We start from the raw sequence: 24,699 nt of genomic DNA, 5'->3' as shown, positions 1-24,699 counted from the left end.
GTGTGACTGATGAACCATCAAGATCCTGATGGCCCATCCTGGGCAGGGTGGGAGAGAGAAGCTGACACTTACACCCGAATCGGCTTTATCCTAATCTCACACAAAAGACTGCATAACACCATGTAGTGCATTTGAAGCCAGGACAAGGGCTTTGTGCACTTCAAAAGCCTCTTTTTACAGTCTCCCCCACTTCAAAGGCACTACTGGTATAAGAACTGGACTTCTGACATCACCAAATCAGTTCACTTCTGGACCTGAGAGCATTCTGCTAGGGAGAAGGACTGCTGTGCTGCTGAAGGAACTATCACTCTGCTGGATCTTACTGGACTCCTGCTCTGCAGATCCTGTGACTGCTGCCTTCCTCACCTGGGAATGAGAAGGACTGGACCTGCATCACTACATGTCCAGAACGTAAGTGACCCCAAGGAGTTGCTGGCTTGCCTCCTGTTTGAAGACTCAGGAACATCAAAGACTTCACTTCATTTTACAACAGCACATGGATTTTGCTTGCTGCAAGTCTTGCCTTGCCAAGTGGTGCTAATCCAGTGCTGGGCCCTTGGAAGTGGGTATAAAGTGCTGCTACTGCAAAACCCACAGTTCGCTTTTGAAGCGTCGGTCGACACATCCCTCCTCAACGCCAATGCATCGCCGCTTAGAACAAAGACATTGAATCACCATCTGAGTGGCTTGAAGATGACAAATTGCCTACATAACTTAGGAACAGCCAATGACAGATCTCGGATTGTTTGGCTAGGAACCAATGCATCGTCTACATTCAGCTGGATGAACGCAAACTCATCACCTCCTCTGCTTCACGCATCGGGCCCCATCCATGTCGCAACAAGGTACTTTTTTAAAGGAACAAGGTTGGTACCTGAATCTGACCTGTGCTCCATTGTGGTTGGCCTGAATTTTTCAGATTTCACACAGTCTAGCATGACCAGATAGCCTAGTTCCAGTCTTTATGCTTTTAGGCATTATATTGTCTTTTAATCTTAAAAAAATAATTTATCAACTTCTATTTATTGGACTTTTGTGGTTTTGGTCTTTTTATGTTCATTAAGTTAAACTCCATTTTGTACCCAGGTGTGGTATCTTTTTGTGTGGTGTTTTCACTGTTTTAGCATTTTAAGTGTTGCGCAAATACTTTACACAATGCCTCCTAACTTAAGCCTGCCTGCTCTGTGCCAAGCTACCAGAGGATGAACACAGGTCAATATATGTTGTGTATCTGACTTACCATAACTTGGATGTGGTTCCTGATTGGACAGGGTGCATACCTATGCCAACCAGAAACCCAGTTATTAACAGCCCTCTCTACCCACTGGTCTACTCAGGTGTTCGTCAGAATAAAGCATAATGTATAAGGACATACCATAAGATAAGCCCACCTTAGTCATTGGCTTTTTTCACTGTAAGTGATACCATTTAGGTTTTATACACATGAACATCCAACTAAAAAGTAGTCTACTTCTACACCAAGGTTAGAGGGGCAATTTCTGTTTTTCAAATATACATGATTATTAGTTCTTACTTTTATGTGTTAAGATTGCATCCAACTCTTTATACAATATGTTTATGTATGGACGCTTGCTATTATATTTATCAATTTTTCATATATCTCAACGCAACAAGACATCTTGCTGCGCTGCGTGACCGGGAGAGGGAAGGAAGGTGCCATATTTACCAATATATAGTGCATTCCTGATCTCTGCGTGCAGTGGTGTACAATATGCTGGCAAACACCAATACAGGCAGGATTGTTTTTGTGCAGGAAGGCAAACCTTCCGGCACAAAAGCAATCCTTCGAGTTTTTTTACTCTTTCTGCAGCACACTTAGAAAGAGGAAACAAGGAGGAGAAATAAAGATATTTCTTGTCGTAGTGCCTCCCTCTGAAGGTTTATGGTTTGTGGCAACCCTAGTGGCCTTATGATCCAGCAGGATCAATGTTCTTTTACAAGGCTACAATTTTGCTTTATATTTCTTTTTACATGTTAATACCTATAGCATGATTGCATTAACAATAACACTCCAGGCTTAGCACAGCCAGACCTATTGACTTTGCCAATGTTTTGATAGTGTGAATCACTTGTGCAGTGATGTTGATTTGCCTCTTCTGGACGTCATACATTGATAGCTTTGGAGCACTTAGCTGTAATAGGAAGAACAATGTGTGAGAAATAAAAGCAATGATCATCATCACCGCTCTGGTCATCATCCCCACTCTATTCAGCTTCTGACTGCCCTCAGAAAATTTACCTAACTAGTATTCCATACGTCTGCAATGAAATTGTTATGGCCATTAAAACACACATTGCTTTATTGAAACACGTTGGCGATATCTCATGTTCAAAATGCATTAAATGTATTGACCCTCAATACCTCACCCTGCTTCTTCATGATGCGCAGATGTGAGTAGTCCTACATATTCCCTACACATAACGTTAGCTTGTTATCCTCGCGGAATAACTGTCCTGAAGCTTAGCCATCTGCAGAGATAACACATCCTATTTGACATTCACTATGCAAAAACATATAATCACAGCCCTTCTGCAATCATGATTAAAAGCTGAGTAAACAAGTCCCGAGAGAGCATGGTTAAGTCCATGCATACCAATTTACATCATGGTGCGCACACAATCAGGATTCATTGAAATCCCTTGACAAAACTGGCACATCATGTTCAATTTTATTTACAAGCTCATCAGTTAAAAACTCAAACTGCTACAAGGAGTTACCAAACTGAGCTAGTAACATTTACTTTCAACGTGGCATGGTTGCAACACTACATGACATATATTCAGTATAGACAGCAGTCCCTCTAGAAGGTAAAATTAAGTGAGACTTTTTAAACTGGGTTCAAGCTGAAATGGTTTCAAAATAAAAACAAAAGTGTTAGTTCTTCTGTAGCTAAATTACTTAGAATATGAATTCATTGCACATGCAGCAATGCATAGATGTGTTTTCTGTTTACGTAGATGTTTGTAAACTTTTCTGAGTGACTCCGTTGCCATGTGTATACATGTATAAGCGCTGTTTTGAATAATTTAACATTTCCTTGTGAATCCCTTTTGTGTTTGGGATTTTTAGTGTTATAGTATTAGTTGGGCAAAGTGTAAACTTCACCCGAGAAGTCAGACTCAGTCAGGAACCTTTGTAAAGGCTGGTGAAGTTTTTTAGCTTTTCCAGACTTCCCTGAGGCGAAGTAAATCAATACCTAGCTTGACATGTTAGGCGTATTTGGGAACGTGGTTAAAAATGTCACGGAGGGAGTCCATGTGGAATCAGCACTTATTTCTAAGTTTTAAAAAACACTCCCTCCATGTGAAAGAGAAAATGTGGACGCTGCAAAATCTGTCGCAACCTAGTGGTATTAGTCAAGTTAGCTGCCTCATGCAAGACAACCTTGCTTCAAAATTTCTGAAATACATTTTGTAGAACGAGTACTAGGCCGTGATAAAACAGGGGACAATAGGCACTAATGCTCCCTCTACCCCCCCCCCCACACCTTCTGACAGCATCGCCGCCATCCCTGCCAACTGTAATTATTTCTACCATAGGGAGCCCAAACCGTGAAGGATAAGGAGATCCGGAATTAGGAAACAGAGTTTAGGGGCTTTGGCAGAGGACAGGGATGGTGCGGGTGTGATAGATTGCTCAAGGTCTGCGCGTGGAGCCTTGTGGGGGCTTACATCAAGGGACACCGCTGAGGATTAATGGTTGGTTTTTGGCGCTGGCACTGGGAATGGGGCTCAGGTTTTGCTAGGAACATGCCAGGGTAGTTGGTCAGACAGAGGAACAACTACTCGCCATCAAAGCATCTCTGAATAGGAAAAAAACAAGTTTCCCAGTGAGAGAGCGTAGTTTAAATTTTACATATTAGATGTGAAATGCTTATACTTAACAATGCTGCATTCAAAACGATCCCAAAATATTTTTCGCTTGAATGTATTCTTAACGCAATTATAAGTGTGAAACTGCTATTGTATACATATATTAATGTCGACTATAAGAAATAATTGCTTGCATTATGATTAGTTGAATATGTTAACACCTACTAAGATTACGTTTATTACAATCCATAAGTCTTAAATTAGCGTAAGTCGGAAACTTAGTCGTGTAGCTCTCATATTAAAGCATATTTTTCTGTTTCCTCAGTGTGCTGACTCGCAAAAGGCCATGACCCGAAATGTGTTCTTTTCTTTGTTTTATGTTGCAAGTGAGGATCTTTCTCACTCGCATGCTTGATGTTTTAGTATAAGTTTTATACGTTTTGCAACAAATATGGAAAATTTTAAGGACAATCGAACATGGAAAAGAGAACTTTTGACCTGAAGAACGTGCCAGAGAATGAAGTAACCCCGGATGTGCCACCTACGGAAAACGACAATTAGGAAGACCAATCAAAGTGTTATAAATTATCATGGGGTGACAAGTGTATTACCTAATGTATAATTTGATAGGCTAGAGATAGTGGGGTGTAGTGACTATCCAATAGAATTTTGGGGGAAGGTATTGCGAAAAAGGGATAAAAACCCATGACACAGAAGACTCAAAAACAGAGGGTAGGGAATGATATCGATTGCATCCAGAAACTCTGTCACTCTGTTTGGTGACTTGAGACTTAAACCATCCTCATACATAGACTGCCCCATTACACTTTTCCTCCTTATGAGGGAAGTGTCCCCGACCCTTAGACGAAGCAGATTGACTGCGATCTAACTGATGTCCTGAAGACGAAGACTGATCCTGTATGCTGACTCATTCTGAGGAGGGTAATTATGACAATTGCTATTGTAATTTGTCTATCTGCTTTTCCTTTCTAGGTACCAACTGCTGTAATTTTGATAGAGACCTTAGCTAGATGTTTTCCAAATTGGTGTTCAAAATTATTTTGCATGAAGCCCAACATGCTGATGCTAATTAGAGGTTAGGTTAGGTAATCACGTGACTGACGCCAATAGACGTGACTGACATTGTACCATGCTGAACTAAGACGTATATGATGTTCTATGCATTCTGATCTGTGTATATCTCACATTGGTGTTTTATGTTTGTGATCTTTGCATAATCAAAATCTCGTCACAGTTGGTATATTGTGACTATGTTCTTTGTTTCTTGGTTTTGAGATTGATACTCTTACTATTAGATTGTAATCAATAGGGAATCAAATTCACAAAACTTCAAATAAAGGTGTGGTTATTCATGACTGAAAGGTCATGGTTGCGTCGACAGTTTAATCAATGTCTAAAGTAAAATATATTGTGGTGATATATGTTGATAACATCATTGACATACTGCTTGACATATTGATCAGTTATCTCGTTCTACGGTGTCTCACCACTGGGTCAAAAGATTCATCGGCCTAAAACGAGTCCTAATGTGTATAAAATTGACATAAAGGGACGCGTTAACAGTTTGGTAGCAGAGCGACGGTTTGGCCCTTGGGGGCCCTAGGATTGAGATCAATTGGTTAATTTGTTTTTCTTTGATAATGCAATTCGGCGGTATGATGGGTTTCTAAGTTCGCCATGGCTTTCCCGGGATCTCGGAGCCTGCCTAAATGAGTTAGGAATGTTCTCGGCGCCATAGAGTGTGTGGTTAGGGTCTTTGCGCTTGCCTAAGCTTACGCATATTGCAGGTGATTGTGAAAATTTGTGTATTTAGGCCGAGTTTAGTGTTATTTAGTAGGAGTGGGCGTACTCCACAGTATGAGAGTAGGGAAGTCGGCGTACTTCATGTGAATGTAGCGCTTGTTCCTCAAAAAATTATCCACGTGGTTGGTTGTTGTATACGGACCTGTTGAGGTCTAAGACTCCGGAGTATGAAGATAAATGTGGTTTATGTTGTAATCTGTGTGGTTTAATAGGTCAATCGGGCATGGTTGACAAGTCGAGTTTGAGCTATGATGTGTGTATGAAACCTTCGATGGAGATTTGACAAATTCGAAAGTGCACTAGAAGGAGTCATTGACAAGTCGAGAGTAGAATTTGCGGGTCGAATTCTGCTTGTGTATGCGGGAACTGATAAGGAGAGAGTAGCGGCTGAGGCTTCAAGTGAAATCTCTGTAAAGTTCTGAAGCGAATGTGTTACCCTTCCTGTAGTAAACCAACAGATTTGTGTTGTCATTTTAAGGTGCTCGCAATAATTTGCATTAGTTTGTGTGAGGTATAGGGGCTTAGTGAGGGGCTAAGAAAAGAGATAAGGGAAAGGGTGATAGCCCAGGACCTAATCAAGCTAGAACCTCACCTGATTTGGAATCGGTAAAAACATTACCTATGAGAGAGACAGCCGGTGGGGTTTTAGTACATGTGCCATGGACTAGAGGAGATATTCTATCCTTTACTAATGATTATCCCAGATTGAGAGAGAAACCGATCGAGTGGTATCTAGAAACGGACAGGTTTGTGAAACTTGCAAAGTGTCTCTGGGAGGACTTGAATACTTTGTTTGAGATTATTGTTCCGCCTGATTTGCGGCTCGAGTGCAAAAGAGGGGTAGATTGGCCGACGAAGGAGCCTGCGAGAGATAAGGTGACCGGAGCACCTTCAGAAGAGGTGATGAAATATTATCATAAAGTGATTGAGTTTTTGAAACAAAAGGTGTCGCCGAAAGTGACCGATTAGCAGAAAATCGATCGGACTTCTCAAGAGGTTAAAGAGTCAATACATGCCTATTATGAGAGATTGTTGAAAGCATTTAAGCATTACAGTGGTACTGAGACTATTGAACCGAAAGACATGAACCACCTTGTGTTTAGATTCGTCGAAGGATTGAGACCAGAAGTTAGTCAAATGATTAAGAATCATTTGATTTGTTGGCAAGCTAAACCGATTGATGAGGTGTTGCAGTATGCAAAGTACTGTAGTGATGAGATTGAGTTGAAGCAGAAAAAGTTGAAGGAAAAGGTGATGGTGATGCAGATAAGAGCTGCACAGGCTGGAATACAGGGAAATGGAGCTCAACAGATGATACAGCTCCAACCGCAAATGAATGGTGTGTTTCTGTCCCAACAGAGGGGCCGAGGTCGAGGGTTTGTGAACCGTGATTCTGACATGAATAATGTTGTTATTCAAAATGATGTTCAAGGGGCGAAAAATATGTCACCATGTCACGCGTGCGGGGGCGTGGGGCACTGGAAACGGGAGTGTCTGAATATGGTGCAGGATGGTGCAGTTCAGCAAAGTACTAATGTTTGTACCTTACAAAAGTCACGAGGTCCGAAAATGAGACATAAAAATCCCGAATTTTCAGAATAATTTGGTACAAATGCAAGGGGTACAGCCCATGCAGCAGATACAAATGCCACGTTTTTCAGTCAATACAAATGCAACCAGTACAACAGCAGATTCCTATGGTGCCCAGACAGCAAATGCAATTACCAATGGCCCCGATGGGACAGCAACAGGTGATGCTTCCTCAGCAGGTCACAGGCCAGGTAACAAATCAAAACAACACTGTACAACAGTTCCCACTATGAGGTGAAAATGGGATAAATGAGGATTGGTCAGATGATAGTTCAGATAGTGAAGATTGTAGGCTTGCAGCATCCCTAGAGATGGATCAAAGAGGCCCATACATCGAGGGGAAGGTGATGGGCTATAAGGTTTCATTTCTGGTTGACACAGGAGCCGCACGCTCTACAGTCAGAAGTGCAGAAGTTCCAAGATTACCACTGTCAGGGCGTACCATACGAGTGGTTGGAGTAGCAATTCAGTATCTGACTAACCCGATTACAGTTCCAGTACAGGTTGAGATTGGAAATTTCCAGGGACTACATAGGTTTGTAGTATGTGACTCAAGTCCGGTATCCCTACTGGGAAGGGACTTACTGTGCAAGACAAAGGCCCTCATTCTGACCCTGGCGGTCGGTGATAAAGCGGCGGCCAAGCCGCCAACAGGCCGGCGGTCTAAAATATGCAATTCTGACCCTGGCGGGAACCGCCAACACAGCCCGCCAACTTAACACTCCGACCGCCACAGCGGTACAAACAAACAGCGCGGCGGTTCCCGCCAACAGCCCGGCGGCAGACAATGTACCGCCCACCCTATTACGACCCACCAATCTGCCACCTTTTCCGGGGCGGGAGCACCGCCGATAAGAACACGGCGGAAACAGACTACGAACGGGAAAACGCTCACCTCTACGCACTCCACGCGAGATTCCGGCAGTATGGAGCCAGAGTTGCAAGTCATCCCCGCACTCCTATTCCTGCTCATATACCAGGAGCACGCCCGGCGGCGCGGAAGACATCGGTGAGTACTGCACCTACGACACAGGGGAGGGAAAAGATTACCGGCACACACCCACCCACCCACACCCACTACAACACACACATCAATGCATTCCCACAGATCACTGTCACAACAAACAAACCACCCCCCTCCGAAATAATGCAAAGACCAAAAGAAGAGATCATAAACGGGCAGATATATTGAAATATGTACACCAGTAATCCCAATAAATAAATAAACTATGTACAAAATATATACAGCTACTAAATGTAGTCCAACCACTGTCCGTGGATCACAGGGGTCCTGTGCAAAGGGGCAAGGCCCAGTCCCACGACAAGAACTCCACGGAGAGAACACTGCAGGGGCATCAGAAAGAAAATAGGACAGGCACCTCAGGGGGAAGGGAAGGGGGGGCACCTCAGCCACTTGAGTACACGACGCCAGATCCACGAGGGGACTCCATGACCACTGGCCCATCCTAGGGAGAGCAAAGCCACAGTCCAAACAGTCCATACAGTGGGTGGCCTGCCCACTGGGCCATCCTGGGGAGAGCAAAGCCACAGTCCAAACAGTCCATACAGTGGGTGGCCTGCCCACTGGGCCATCCTGGGGAGAGCAAAGCCACAGTCCAAACAGTCCATACAGTGGGTGGCCTGCCCACTGGGCCATCCTGGGGAGAGCAAAGCCACAGTCCATACAGTCCATACAGTGGGTGGCCTGCCCAATGGGCCATCCTGGGGAGAGCAAAGCCACAGTCCATACAGTCCATACAGTGGGTGGCCTGCCCACTGGGCCATCCTGGGGAGAGCAAAGCCACAGTCCATACAGTCCATACAGTGGGTGGCCTGCCCACTGGGCCATCCTGGGGAGAGCAAAGCCACAGTCCATACAGTCCATACAGTGGGTGGCCTGCCCACTGGGCCATCCTGGGGAGAGCAAAGCCACAGTCCATACAGTCCATAACAGACCCCACTGCCACTGGAGGAGGCAAGTTGGCCAGAGGACATCCTGCAGCCCTGCCCGAGATAGATCCTGCCCTGCCACGTCTGCCAAAGGGCCAGCGGTTCTTGCCCTGAAGGGCCCAGTTCAGCGGTTCTTGAGACGGCGGGGCCCAGTTCAGCGGTTCTTGAGACGGCGGGGCCCAGTTCAGCGCTCCTTGCCTTGAAGGGCCCAGTTCAGCGGTTCTTGAGACGGCGGGGCCCAGTTCAGCGGTTCTTGAGACGGCGGGGCCCAGTTCAGCGCTCCTTGCCTTGAAGGGCCCAGTTCAGCGGTTCTTGAGACGGCGGGGCCCAGCGGAGCGGTGCGTGAGACGGCGGGGCCCAGCGGAGCGGTGCTTGAGACGGCGGGGCCCAGTTCAGCGCTCCTTGCCTTGAAGGGCCCAGTTCAGCGGTTCTTGAGACGGCGGGGCCCAGCGGAGCGGTGCGTGAGACGGCGGGGCCCAGCGGAGCGGTGCTTGAGACGGCGGGGCCCAGTTCAGCGCTCCTTGCCTTGAAGGGCCCAGTTCAGCGGTTCTTGCCCTGAAGGGCCCAGTTCAGCGGTTCTTGAGACGGCGGGGCCCAGTTCAGCGGTTCTTGAGACGGCGGGGCCCAGTTCAGCGGTTCTTGCCCTGAAGGGCCCAGTTCAGCGGTTCTTGAGACGGCGGGGCCCAGTTCAGCGGTTCTTGCCCTGAAGGGCCCAGTTCAGCGGTTCTTGAGACGGCGGGGCCCAGTTCAGTGGTTCTTGAGACGGCGGCCGGTCTATGGCCAACTGCTAATTGCCTGGTGGTGCCCTCCTGGGCAGCGGGGATGGTGCTCCTTCACTGCCCACCTGGGCTGTGGGTGGTGGGGCCCTCCTGGCCAGCTGGGCTGGGTCCTCCCTGGGCAGCGGCTATGGGGGTGGTGGGCTCTCCCGGGGCAGCTGTGCCGGTTCCTCCCGGGGCAGCGGCTATGGGGGTTGTGGGCTCCTCCTGGGCAGCAGGCCTGCTGCCTGACCTCTCCGACTTGCTGCCCTTGCCCTCCTTAGTCGTGGGCCTGTGGCCCTTTCCTCCCTTTGGAGCTGTGGCTGGTGACTGTCTCTGGGTGGTGTCCGGGGGGGATGTAGAAGGCGGGCTCCTGCGGCGCCCCTTCCGCCTTCTGCTCCTCTTCCCAGGGGGTGGGCTGGCTGTCCCCTTGCTGCTGGGCGAAGATCCAGACATGCGGGCTGGCGGGCTCCAATACCCCTGCACCCTTGTCAAGGGGGCTGCAGGGCTGGTGGTGGCTGAGGTGCTCTTCTTACCCCGACGAGAAGGAGGGGGGGGCTCAGGGTCAGGAAAGAAGTTAGTAGTGGCGAGGAAGAGCTTCTTGGGACAATGGAGAGTGGTAGGTATAGTGGGAATGGGAGTGGAGGGAGAGGATGTGGTTGTAGGTGAGTCACGTTTGCTGTCTTTGGGTGCAGGTGCAGGAGGGATAGGCTGTCGTGAGGTGGATGGCTGTTGGGTGGGTGGGTGGCTGCGTTTGTGTGGTGTGGAAGAGGGGGTGACAGACACAGTGGGAGAGGACACAGGGGACGTGTAAATGGCAGTGGGGGTGGTGACTGCACGTGTGCGGACTGGAGTGGAGGGTGTGCTGGTGATGGAAACACTGGCTGATGGTGAGGTGAATGGAGGTGTGAGTGTAGACGTCACAGGGAGGGAGGAGGGAGACGAGGAGGTGGGGGTCACAGAGGTGGTAGTGACTGTTGGCATGTCTGCATCGGAATGTTGCGTGTGTGAATGTCTGCGTGATCTGTGGTGCTTATGTTTGGATGAGCTTCTCTTGGGTGTTGAGGTGTGTGCAGGCTGGTCTGATGGTGTGGGTGGGACAGGCAGAGGAACAGGAGACTGGGAGGAGGGAGTTAGTAGAGGCAGGCAGGAGACAGGGACAATGGCTGCCGTCAGTGCTGAGGCCAGAGCCTGGAACGATCGCTGATGGGCAGCCTGACCCGAATGAATGCCCTCCAGGTACGCATTGCTGCGATGAACCTCCCTCTCCACCCCCTGGATGGCATTCAAAAGGGTAGTCTGCCCAACAATGAGCGTTCGGAGGAGGTAAATGACCTCCTCACTGAGGGCAGCGAGGGTAACAGGGGCAGGGCCTGAGGTGCCTGGGGCGAAGGAGATGCCCGGCTTCCTGGCAGAGCGGGCACGGGGCGAACGCTGAGGGGCTGCTGGGAGGGCGGAGATGGTGCGCTGGGTGGCGGCTGTACCTGTAATGGCGGGGGGCACGGATGGTGCCACCCCCGCAAGGGAGCCCCCTTCCGAGGACGTGTCCGTGTCGCTGCAGGGTCCAGTCGTCCCCGTCGTGGAGCTCCCCTCGCCCTCCGTCTCACTGGTCCAGTCTGACTCTGTGGCATGGCCCTCCTGGGCCATGTGAGATGCAGCTCCCTCCTGCCCCGATGCCACTTCTCCTCCGCCTGATGATACTGATGCACACAAGCACAGAAAGACAAACAAAAAGGGGGGGGGAGAGAGAAATAAAGGGATATTGAGTACATGGATCTCCGGTACAGTTAGCGGACATGACAGACACAGATGCCCCCTGCACTAAGTTGCGCACTTGGGGTACGCTACGCATTCCGTGGAACATGCCCTACACGCCTAGAGTTGACAACTGCACCCATGGATGACACGGCCCAGGGATGGCTGTACTGACAAACTACTGAGGGTGGTGGCTGGGGACACAGGGGCTTACGGGGGTGCCCAGCCTACAGATATCGCCCTGGCCTAGGGGGACCCCCAGCCCTCCTCCCCCACCCAGACACCTCCACTGCGCGACAACAGAGTAGATAATGCTTGTACTCACCCCCTTGTGTCTGCTGTGCTGCCCTCACGTGCCCATCCAATTCAGGGTAGGCCACCGCCAGGATCCGGAACATCAGGGGGCTCAGTTGACGGCAGGCACCCCGCCTACGTTGGGAGGCCATCCCCAGCAGAGACTCGGCGGTCTTCTTGGTCCCGCGGCGGATGTCCTCCCACCTCTTGCGGCAGTGGGTGCCCCGTCGATGGTGGACCCCCAGGGCCCGGACTTCCTTGGCGATGGCACGCCAAATCCCGATCTTCTCATGGGCGCGGACCTATGTGACACGTACAGGGAGGGAGAAATACCACGTTCAAGTTTCTCAGCATTTTCCTTTCCAGTGGCCCAACGCCCCCCATCCCCGCCAGGCCCCCCGCCATGCCCCCCGTCATGCCCAACATGCCCCCCATCCCCGCCAGGCCCCCCGCCAGGCCCAACATGCCCCCCATCCCCGCCAGGCCCCCCGCCATGCCCCCCGCCAGTCCCAACATGCCCCCCATCCCCGCCAGGCCCCCCGCCATGCCCCCCGCCAGGCCCAACATGCCCCCCATCCCCGCCAGGCCCCCCGCCAGGCCCAACATGCCCCCCATCCCTGTCAGGCCCCCCGCCATGCCCCCCGCCAGGCCCAACATGCCCCCCATCCCCGCCAGGCCCCCCGCCATGCCCCCCGCCAGGCCCAACATGCCCCCCATCCCCGCCAGGCCCCCCGCCATGCCCCCCGCCAGGCCCAACATGCCCCCCATCCCCGCCAGGCCCCCCGCCATGCCCCCCGCCAGGCCCAACATGCCCCCCATCCCCGCCAGGCCCCCGCCATGCCCCCCGCCATGCCCAACATGCCCCCCATCCCCGCCAGGCCCCCCGCCAGGCCCAACATGCCCCCCATCCCCGCCAGGCCCCCCGCCATGCCCCCCGCCAGGCCCAACATGCCCCCTATCCCCGCCAGGCCCCCCGCCAGGCCCCCCGCCAGGCCCAACATGCCCCCCATCCCCGCCAGGCCCCCCGCCAGGCCCCCAAGCCAGCCAGTGGCCCCAAATCCATATTGAATTAAACTCACTTGTTGGTCTGGAGGACCGTAGAGTAGCGCATACTGGGGGAGGACCCCATCCACAAGTTTCTCCAACTCCTCTCCAGTGAAGGCAGGGGCCCTTTCCCCAGGCGCAGCAGCCATTGTCCCTTCCAGACCGAGGTCACAGCAACACTTGCAGTATAGGTCCTCTCCTGTGAAAGTTCAAGTCGCAAGTGGATAAGTAGATAGAAAATGGCGGTCACGTCCGCGGCGGTGCGTACCGTGGCGGTGCGTCCCGCCACCGCCGGCGCCCTTCGCCATTGGCTCCTGAAACCCATAGGCTTCAATGTTAACCAATGCGGCTTCGCGCCGCGGTCTTCGCCCGCCGCCCGCCGCGGTGTGCCACGCCAGCGCATTGACCTCACATCCCATTGTCACACTTCACAGGTCAGGCAGCCGCCATTTCCAGGGCCCACATGGCTCAATTTCAACTGCGTCACACAGGCCTAGGCCTTGCATAGCCACTCAGACACGCCATTCACTGCATAGAGAATCGTATACTGTGCTAGCTGTGAGTACGTACCTGTGGGTTGCTTGACTGTGTGCTCCATGTTGTCCTTCCTAGGCACCGTCCGCTGGGTTGGGCGAGGAGACGGATGAATCCTCCCGTGTACCGACCGCTGGTGGACCTGTCGACAATGGAAGAACGCCACATTATCCTGACCTACCGTCTTAACCGTGCCACTATCCATGAACTGTGTGCCCAGCTGGAGCCCGACCTGATGTCCCCCATCCGCCAACCCACAGGGATTCCCCCTCTGGTGCAGGTCATGTCAGTACTCCATTTCTTGGCAAGTGGGTCATTTCAGACAACCGTGGGAATTGCTTCTGGGATGTCTCAGCCCATGTTTTCGAAGGTGTTATCCAGAGTGTTGTCTGCCCTGATGAAATCCGTGAGGAACTACATCATTTTCCCTGAGGTGGGCGAATTGGCTACAGTGAAGGGTGATTTCTACGCCCTTGGACATATTCCCAACTTAATTGGTGCCATTGATGGGACCCATGTGGCTTTGGTTCCCCCAAGAGACAGGGAGCAGGTGTACAGGAACAGAAAAAATTACCATTCAATGAACATCCAGGTGGTGTGTTTGGCTGACCAGTACATCTCGCATGTAAATGCCAAATTCCCAGGGTCAGTGCATGACGCCTACATCCTCAGGAATAGCAGCATCCCTTACGTGATGGAACAGCTACAGAGACACCGTGTATGGCTACTGGGGGACTCTGGGTACCCCAACCTGTCGTGGCTACTGACCCCAGTAAGGAATCCCCGGACCAGGGCAGAGGAACGGTACAATGAGGCCCATGGGCGTACTAGGAGGGTGATCAAACGCACCTTTGGCCTCCTAAAGGCCAGGTTTCGGTGCCTGCATATGACAGGTGGATCCCTAATGTACTCACCTAAGAAGGTGTGTCACATCATCGTGGCCTGCTGCATGCTTCACAACCTGGCTTTGCGCCGCCAGGTGCCTTTCCTGCAGGAGGATGGTCGAGACGGTGGTGTTGTGGCAGCGGTGGAACCTGAGGAGAGTGACGAGGAGGAAGACGACGGGGCTGAAACAGACAACAGGGACAGAATCATTGAACAGTACTTCCAATAGGACACAGGTAACATTTCAAAGATAATTTAGTAAATGTTAACTACTCTCCAGCATCTCTGCTGCCTGTCTATTTGCCCCAGTGTATGATGACTGAGTTTTGGCTTTTCCCTCCCTATTTCAGATCTGGGGTCCCCACTACGAGTCCTGTGCTTCGTTTCCCCATGGACTACAGCTTTGTGTCAGCTGTTTGTTGACTTCACCATGTACAAGGACATATTTGCACTGTCATGTCAATTACAATCTATTGAAATCACAGCCAGACTCCAGATATTTTGGTGCAAAATAGGTGTTTATTTAAGTGCTCAAAATGGGATGGGTGGTTTCAAGTGGGTGGGGGCTATGGTGAAGGAATGTCCATGGCAGAGTCCAGAGTAACAGTCACACAGGTGCATTGTCCAGAGGCCTGTGGAGAGATGGAGCATGGGCAGTTCAAGGATGGACAGGGTGACTATGTGGGACAGTGGGATGACATCAGGTGGTATCCATTGCTGGCGGGGGTCTTGACATCCTACTCTGTCTTCTTGCGAGATCTCAGGGCCCTCTTGCGGGGTGGTTCTTCTCCTGCAGGAGGTGGGGGTCTGGTGGGCTGCTGCTGTGCGGGGGCCTCCTGTCCACTAGCGCCGGCGGAGGTGGTTGGCTGTTCTTGGTCCAGGCTAGTGGCAGGGGCCCTTGGGTGTTGTTCAGTGTCCGCCCTGTTGTTGACGAGGTCCTGCAGCAGCCCTACCATGGTAACCAGGGTGGTGTTGATGGCTCTGATGTCCTCCCTGTACCCCCGATAGTGTTCCTCCTGCAGCACCTGGATCTCCTGGAACCGGGCCAGTACCGTCGCCATCGTCTCCTGGGAGCGGTTGTATGCTCCCATGATGGTGGTGAGGACCTCGTGGAGAGTGGGTTCCCTGGGCCTCTCCTCCCCCCCCTGTCGCACAGCTGCCCTCCGAGTTGCCCTGTTTCCCTAGGCCTCTGCCCCCTGGCCGGTGTGCCCACTACCACTGCCCCCAGGTCCCTGTTGTTGTTGGGGTGGTGGGTTATCCTGGGTGCCCTGTGGTGGTAGACACACCGCAGATTGACGCGCCCTGGAGACAGAGGCATGGGCCCGCTGGGTGGGAGCTGTGCTGGTGTTCTCAGAGGGGTTTGGGTCTGTAGTGGCCTGGGCCTGTGTGAGGGGAACCGACTGTCCAGAGGTCCCCGATGGTCCGGGCTGGTCATCGGTGTCCAGGTCGACAGAGCTGCTGTCATCGCTGACGGCCTCTTGGGTGGGGGGTGTGGAGAATTCTGGCCCCTCCGCCGCGGTGTGTTGACGGTCGGGTCCTGCAGGGGTATAGAGGTATGGTTATAGTTTCAATGTGTGGCATATGGGTGTATCTGTGGGTTCTCGTGTCCCCAAGTGCTGGCATTCGTGTGTGGGGGCTTTGGTGAGGGTGGCTTGTGGGGGGGATGTGTATATGCATTGGGCATGCTTTGGTGATGGGTGTCCATGCTTAGTGGACGCATGCAGGCCTAGGTTTTGGGATGTGTGGGTTGTGATGGTGAGACATTGGCGGGGAATAGGTGTGCTGGGGGTGGGGGTGAGGATGGTGGTGGGGGTGAGGATGGTGGTGGGGGTGAGGGTGGGGGTGACGATGAGGGTGGGGGTGAGGGTGGGGTTCGAGGATGGGGGTGAGGTTTGGGGTCTGATTTGGCATGCAGGTGGGGGGGAAGCAGTATTGAAGCTTCAACTTACCAGTATCCATTCCTCCGCCGACTCCTGCGAGGCCGTCAGGATGCAGGATGTTCAAGACTTCCTCCTCCCATGATGTGAATTGTGGGGGTTGAGGTGGGGGTCCTCCGCCAGTCTTCTGCACGGCGATGTTGTGCCTGGATACCATGAAACGCACCTTCCCCCGTAGGTCGTTCCATCGCTTCCTGATGTCTTCCCGATATCTGGGGTGCTGTCCCACTGCGTTCACCCTGTCGACAATCCTCTGCCATAGCTCCGTCCTCCGGGCAATGCTGATGTATTGTATCTGTGTGCCGAAGAGCTGGGGCTCTACCCGAACGATTTCCTCCACCATGACCCTGAGTTCTTCGTCTGTGAAGCGGGGTTGTCTTTGGGGTGCAATGGGGTGGTGTGTATGATGTGTGGGGTGGAGTATGTGTATTTAAGTGAGTTGAGTGTGGTGGTGTGTGTTGTTTTGTGTGTGGATAGTGTGTGGGTGATTGTGTTGAGTGGCTGTGGCTGTTATTTTTTGGATGCTGGTGTCTCGCTCTTGCCTTCTTGACAAATTTTTTAGCGTAGGGGTTTGTGGGTGATGTGGGTGTGTGTTTTATATTGTATTGTGTGTGTGGGAGTGGTGTGTGTATGTGTATCAGGTGTGTGGGATTCAAATCGTCCAATGTGGCTGAGTTTTGTTCGTTTGTGTGTATTCTGACCGCGGCGGTGTGTCCCGCCAATGGAATACCGCGTTTGAATGACCGCCGCGTGGATTCGTGGGTCGTAATGGGATGGGCGTATTTCTGTTGGCGTGACGGTGGAGGTTTGGTCACCTCCACCTTTCCGCCGACCGCTGGTCTGGCGGTCTGTTGTGGCGGTCGGATTTTCGGAGGTTTGCCTTCTGCGGGTCAGAATGACCGTGGCGGGTTTCCGCGACCGCGGCGGGATTATGGAGGATTTCTGACCGGCGGTAGGCGCCTTTTACCGCCGAGGTCAGAATGACCCCCAAAGTGTTCAATTACCTGTTCCAATGATGGAATTGAGGTGCAGACAAATAGTGACGATGAGGGAGACGAAAGTCAATTTTTAGAGGAGGAAACAGGGACAAATGAAGATTACCCTTTGATTACTTTATTCCCAATGCATACCTTGATTGACTTGCCTGTTGAACTGCAAGGAACGGTAACAGAGAAAGTGTGGGATTTGACCGGGAAAGAAGTAGGATTGATAAAGGGAGTAGAACCAGTCAAAGTTCAGATAAAACCGAATGCAGTGTTCCCACAGGTGCCACAATATCACATGACCCAAGACGTACTCATCGAGGTGTCACAAATAATTGCAGACTTTCTCAGACAGGGAGTCCTGAAAGAGGTTTTGAGCAGTCCATGTAACTCACCCATAATGGGTTTAAAGAAACCCTGTGGAAAAGTTTGAATTGTGCAGGATCTGAGAAAAATAAATGAAATTGTGATAAAATGTTGCCCTGTGTAATAAGGAGTAATAATGTTCCAGGTTCCCTGTGATGCTGACTGGTTTACCGTAGTAGACCTATCACAAGCCTTCTTTTCAATACCTCTTCATGAGGACAGTCAATTTTTGTTCAGTTTCAAATTCCTGGACAAGGTGTACAGTTGGTGCAGAATTCCTCAAGGGTTTTCTGAATCACCACCCATCTTCAATCAGATATTGAAAAAGGATTTGGAACCTCTTGTGCTGCCTTTTAATTCAACCCTTGTGCAGTACATTGATGATTTGCTAATTGCGTCCAAAACAAGAGACAGTTGCAAATATGATACCATTGCATTACTAAATCATCTGTGAAAGAATGGGCATAAGATGTCACCTAGGAAATTACAATATTGTCAGAAAGAAGTAAAATAATTGGGACATTTGATTGAGAAAGGGTCCAGAAGAATATCAAAAGAAAGGATAACAGCTGTTTTGCAAATGAATCCCCCAACAACAAAAAGAGATGTCAGGATGTTTTTGGGAATGGTGGGCTACTGTCGCCAGTGGATACCCAACTTCTCAATTATTTCAAAGCCATTAATAAAACTGACAGGAAAGGAAATCAAGGATGAGCCATATACTATAACCCTATCAAAAGAAGAACTTGAGTCATTCTTGGAGTTAAGAGAATGCATTTGCAGGGCACCAGCATTGGGAATGCCAAACTACGAGAAACCTTTTCTGTTGTTTTGTCATGAACGTGATGCTTGTTCTTTGTCTGTCTTAACACAGGTCCACGGAGATGCAAATCGCCCTGTAGCATATTTTTCAGCTACATGGACCCTGTCGCAGCAGCCTTACTGGGTTGTTTGTGTGCAGTTGCAGCAGTTGGTCAAAGCCTTTTACAATGTGAAGGCATAGTCATGGGATATCCTCTGAAAGTAATGGTTCCACATTCAGTTGAAATTCTGTTGACACGAACTAAGACACAGCACCTGACAAATGCACGTCTCACTAAGTATGAAACGATCATACTGGGGTCACCTAATGTTACTCTTAGAAGATGCACTGTACTGAACCCGGCAACTTTGCTTCCAAATGAAAATACAGAAATTAAAGATGGCGAAGAATTTGAACATGATTGTCTTGAGGTGACTGAGTTGTGCACCAAGCCTCGTCCAGATATTCAGGATACTCAATTGAAAGAAAGTGACTGCATTATGTTTGCCGATGGGTCCTGTCTAAGAGACTCTGCAGGAACACTGAGAGCTGGTTATGCAGTATGTACTATAACTGGCATTGTCGAAGCCTCCTGGCTCGAAAAAGTGTTTTCTGCGCAAGTGGCAGAATTGATTGCTCTTACAAAAGCATGCCACGCAGCTGTAAATTTGAAAGTCACTATCTATACTGACAGCAGATACGGATTCGGAATTGTACATGATTTTGGCCTACTTTGGTCACAGAGAGGTTTTATGACCTCCTCTGGTTCTCCTGTGAAGAATGGTGAACAAATATGAGATTTGTTACACGCGATTCAGTTACCTCTCGAAATTGCCGTGGTGAAATGCAGTGCTCACCTCAGATCACAAGATTTTGTGTCTATGGGCAACGGCTATGCAGATCAAGTCGCAAGATTTTGCGCATTGAACTGTATATCGTTCAAGGAGCAATGGGAATTGTTACCACAAACTGAGAATGACACATGTTTAAACCTAGCATTGCGGGTAGTTGACACATTAGATGAATTAAAAACATTGCAAAGTCGTGCCAGCAAAGAAGAAAAACGCTCTTGGTAAAGAATGCAATGTGTACAAAGAGCTGATGATCTATGGGTTTCAGACAAGGGAAAATTAGTCTTGCCAAATAGCCTTTTGTCACAGTTTGCCCGGCTCTACCATGGGCAGGCACACCTGGGAAGAGATACCATGATCAGGTCCTTGAAAATTGATTGGTTTAACCCAAAATTCAGACATGCCGCAGAAATCACTTGCCACAGGTGCGTCATCTGTCAACAGATGAACGCCGGTAAAGGAACTGTGGTAACATTGAGTCATATTGAGAGCTGGAGGTCCGTTCAACAAAATGCAAATGGACTTTATTGAGATGCCTGTTTGTGGATGATTGAAATACGTGTTGGTGATTGTGTGTGTTTTCAGTCATTGGATTGAAGCATATCCCACACATAGAAATGACAGTCTTACAGTTGCAAAACTACTACTTAGGGAACTGATACCAAGATTCGGGTTTCCGGTTTCTATAGAATTGGATAGGGGTAGACACTTCGGCAATGAGGTGATTAAACTCTTGTGTGCCGCACTCAACATTGAACAAAAGCTGCATTGTAGCTATCGCCCTGAAGCATCAGGACTAGTAGAGCAGATGAATGGTACTTTGAAATCAAGGATGGCAAAAATGTGTGCAGCAACTAATATGAAGTGGCCAGATGCCTTACCTCTAGTGTTGATGTCAATGAGAAACACCCCAGACATGAAAACGGGATTGTCCCCCCATGAAATCCTCATGGGCAGAGCTATGAGATTGTCAGCAGTACCTTTAAATGCACTAGTGAATATTACAGATGATATGGTGTTGGATTACTGCAAAGGTCTGGCTGACGTGATTCGCTCTTTTTCTCACCAGGTGGAAGCTAACACGTTGCCACCGATTGGCGATCCAGGCCACTCTCTACAAGCCGGTGATTGGTTGGTTGTCAAGAAGCACGTGAGAAAATCGTGTCTAGAACCACGTTGGAAAGGACCATATCAAGTAATATTAACCACTACTACCGCTGTAAAGTGTGCCGGGGTTCCCAACTGGATACATGCCAGTCACACGAAAAAGGTAACGTGTCCTGTTGAAGAGGAACTTGAAGCTTCCGGCACAGCAACTTTGGAGGGAGAAGTCTCAAGGTCAGAGAATAGTCAAGAAGGAACTGAGACTACTGGAGGGCCCACTGAGAACAGCCTTGTCCCTCAAACAGTCAATGAGTTCGAGAGAGGTGACAGAGTGCCTATCTCAGTAGAGGCAGCAGGAGAACTAAGTCAAGGAGAAGTTCTCCCAGAAGTAGACAGATACGGGTTAGAGCCCGAACTCAACTTAGAACCGGAACAGGAAAGAGAAGGAGAAATTGTAGAGAGAAGTCAAAACGTGTCAGAATCTCCAGAACCAATTACAGGTCCGTCAAGAGAAAACACCATATCACCAGAGGAGGGTGCTGTCCAACGTCCTGAAGGAAAACGTAGAGAAAAGACACATAGAGGCGACAATTGGCCAGACAAGCAACTCCTTAAAATAAGGGAGATATCAAATGACACAATAATAGAAGAGAGTGATACTTCTCAAGCAGATGATCTGAGTGAAGGAGAACAACAAGGTGAACGAAGGTTAAAAAGAAAAAGAATCGCAAATAGAAGATATACAGGTCCTGAATGGGCATACGCTACTACCTCTGAATGGCAACAAGAATTCCTAGCATTCTGTTTTGATCGAGAAGTACCAGGCCAATACTACGGAACCTGAAAGAATCTGAGGAAAACCTGGTTAAGTCTTGGAAAGAGACATTATAAACTACCGGAAGTGACACTGAAAACTGGATTGACTTTAAACCTGATTACGACAAGTTGCTAACCTAAATTGACAAAAGAGGTCCTGGAGTGAGTGAAGAGAGTTTATCCTCAAGTTGTTTGTTGATCTGCTGTTCGATTCTATATAAACATGGCTTACGATAGAAATAGTAGTAGTAAGGGAAGTAAGGTGTGTGGTTGGTTAGGTCTTATAGTAGGAGTTGTGTGTGCAGTAATAATTGTGGGAGTGATTGTAGGAATGCCATGGATAGAGAAAGAAACTATTAACGCTACTTCAAAACCTGAAACTACCACACTAACACCGTGGGAAAGATTTTAGCAAGACGCAAGACACATGCATGAGGGAACTAATGCAAAAGGGGAACTCTCTACTAATGTCTTCTATTGCTTACTAAACGAGTATGTGGAAACTATGGATGCAAAGGATTGTTATGTATGTACTAAAATTCCTTCATCTGTGCAGGAGGGAGTTACTTATCATAGCCTCCCTCTTACTTATGGAATTAGTTGCAGCTTGCTACTAACAAGATTCTATAATCAAGTGCATGTGCAGTACTTTTATTCAAATCTGGATGTTGTGTTTTCTTTTGTGCCTGTGATTGAATTCTTAAATAAATTAGCTAAAGAGCATGATATAAAGATAGTTAGAGGATTCTTTGAGCCAACACTTACATTTGGAACTGCCTATGCACACCGCAATAATTTGACTTGCTTATTATCGCCTGTAGAGAAGAGCTTCTTAGATCACACAGATGATAGACGCAAAGCATTAAAAGAAAGATTAGAAAAAGGATTAGAGAAACGCACATATGCAAATGATTATGCTTACACTGCAATCAAGACACAAGACAAATTAGCTATAGATGCATTACATGTAGGAAGGCTTTGTGTGTATATAGGCCAAAATCTGATCAGGATAATTTGTTTGTGGGAACGAGTGAATGCAGACATCGGTTTTTGTTTCAGAGTAAATGGACCTTTATGCTGAATGGACAAGATCCAGCGATTCCTGGAATCTATTACATCTGTGGGCTAAATGCTTATTACCGTCTCCCTAAGGTATGGTATGGAACATGTTATTTGGGGATAGTATTCCCAAAGATATACCAAATTGATGACTTAAAACAAATACCTAAGACGTCTGAATGACAACATTCCAGACAGAAACGAGAATCAGTGACGGCTGTCATTGGTGATATATTTGGAGCTATAATCCCATCAGTAGGGGTTATCTTAAATTTCATGAAAATTCAAAAGTTGTCTACTATAGTGGATAACATGTTGACAAATTTTACGGGGGCTATACTCCTGATGGATACTGAACTTGCTGCAGAAAGGGCTATGACTCTTCAAAACCGACTTGCTTTAGACATTCTTTTAGCTAAGAGTGGAAGGGTCTGCAAGATGCTTAATGAGCGTCATTGTTGCTCATTTATCCCGGATAACAGTTAGAAAATTAGAAGCATGCTTACTAACCTTACTAGAGATAGTACAGATTTGAAGAATTTGAAAGAACTTGGTGTTTGGGAGAAATTTGGAAAGGGAATTGCCCGAGTTGGAAGCTGGTTTACCAACATTTGGAATGGGGTACTTGCAAAAATTCTGATGGGTTTATTAATTGTTTTGGTTTGTCTATTAGGATTATGGGGGGGCATGTAAAATTAATGACAAAATAAAAAGAAATTGGACTAAAAGAACCAGAAGAAATGAAGAGAGTGAAAGAGAGAAAATGTTCAATGAGATATGGGAAAGCTCACATAAAGGGCAAGTGGTTGAAATGCGTATTATGCGCAAGGTGAAAAATTAAGATCAAAGAAGGATTTGTGTGATGACGAGCGTCATCAGAGGAAGGACTGAGAGAGCATAGTTTAAATATTACATATTAGATGTCAAATGCTTATACTTAACAATGCTGCATACAAAACGATCACAAAATATTATTTGCTTCAATGTATTCTTAACGCAATTATAAGTGTGAAACTGCTATTGTATACATATATTAATGTCGACTATAAGAAATAATTGCTTGCATTATGATTAGTTGAATATGTTAACACCTACTAAGATTACGTTTATTAGAATCCATAAGTCTTATGTTAGCGTAAGTCGGAAACTTAGTCGTTTAGCTCTCATATTAAAGCATATTTTTCTGTTTCCTCAGTGTGCTGACTTGCAAAAGGCCATGACCCGAAATGTGTTCTTTTCTTTGTTTTATGTTGCAAGTGAGGATCTTTCTCACTCGCATGCTTGATGTTTTAGTATAAGTTTTATACGTTTTGCAACAAATATGGAAACTTTCAAGGACAATCGAACATGGAAAAGAGAACTTTTGACCTGAAGAACGTGCCAGAGAATGAAGTAACCCCGGATGTGCCACCTACGGAAAACGTCAATTAGGAAGACCAATCAAAGTGTTATAAATTATCATGGGGTGACAAGTGTATTACCTAATGTATAATTTGATAGGCTAAAGATAGTGGGGTGTAGTGACTATCCAATAGAATTTTGGGGGAAGGTATTGCGAAAAAGGGATAAAAACCCATGACACAGAAGACTCAAAAACGGAGGGTAGGGAATGATATTGATTGCATCCAGAAACTCTGTCACTCTGTTTGGTGACTTGAGACTTAAACCATCCTCATACATAGACTGCCCCATTACACTTTTCCTCCTTATGAGGGAAGTGTCCCCCGACCCTTAGACGAAGCAGATTGACTGCGATCTAACTGATGTCCTGAAGACGAAGACTGATCCTGTATGCTGACTCATTCTGAGGAGGGTAATTATGACAATTGCTATCGTAATTTGTCTATCTGCTTTTACTTTCTAAGTATCAACTGCTGTAATTTTGATAGAGACCTTAGCTAGATGTTTTCCAAATTGTTGTTCAAAATTATTTTGCGTGAAGCCCAACATGCTGATGCTAATTAGAGGTTAGGTTAGGTAATCACGTGACTGACGCCAATAGACGTGACAGACATTGTACCATGCTGAACTAAGACGTATATGATGTTCTATGCATTCTGATCTGTGTATTTCTCACATTGGTGTTTTATGTTTGTGATCTTTGCATTATCAAAATCTCATCACAGTTGCTATATCATGACTATGTTCTTTGTTTCTTGGTTTTGAGATTGATACTCTTACTATTATATTGTAATCAATAGGGAATCAAATTCACAAAACTTCAAATAAATGTGTGGTTATTCATGACTGAAAGGTCATGGTTGCGTCGACAGTTTAATCAATGTCTAAAGTAAAATATATTGTGGTGATATATGT

This window comes from Pleurodeles waltl, chromosome 9 (assembly GCF_031143425.1).
Source record: "Pleurodeles waltl isolate 20211129_DDA chromosome 9, aPleWal1.hap1.20221129, whole genome shotgun sequence".
Taxonomy (NCBI): domain Eukaryota; kingdom Metazoa; phylum Chordata; class Amphibia; order Caudata; family Salamandridae; genus Pleurodeles; species Pleurodeles waltl.
The sequence above is the reverse complement of the archived record's forward strand: the minus strand, read 5'-3'. Positions refer to the sequence as shown.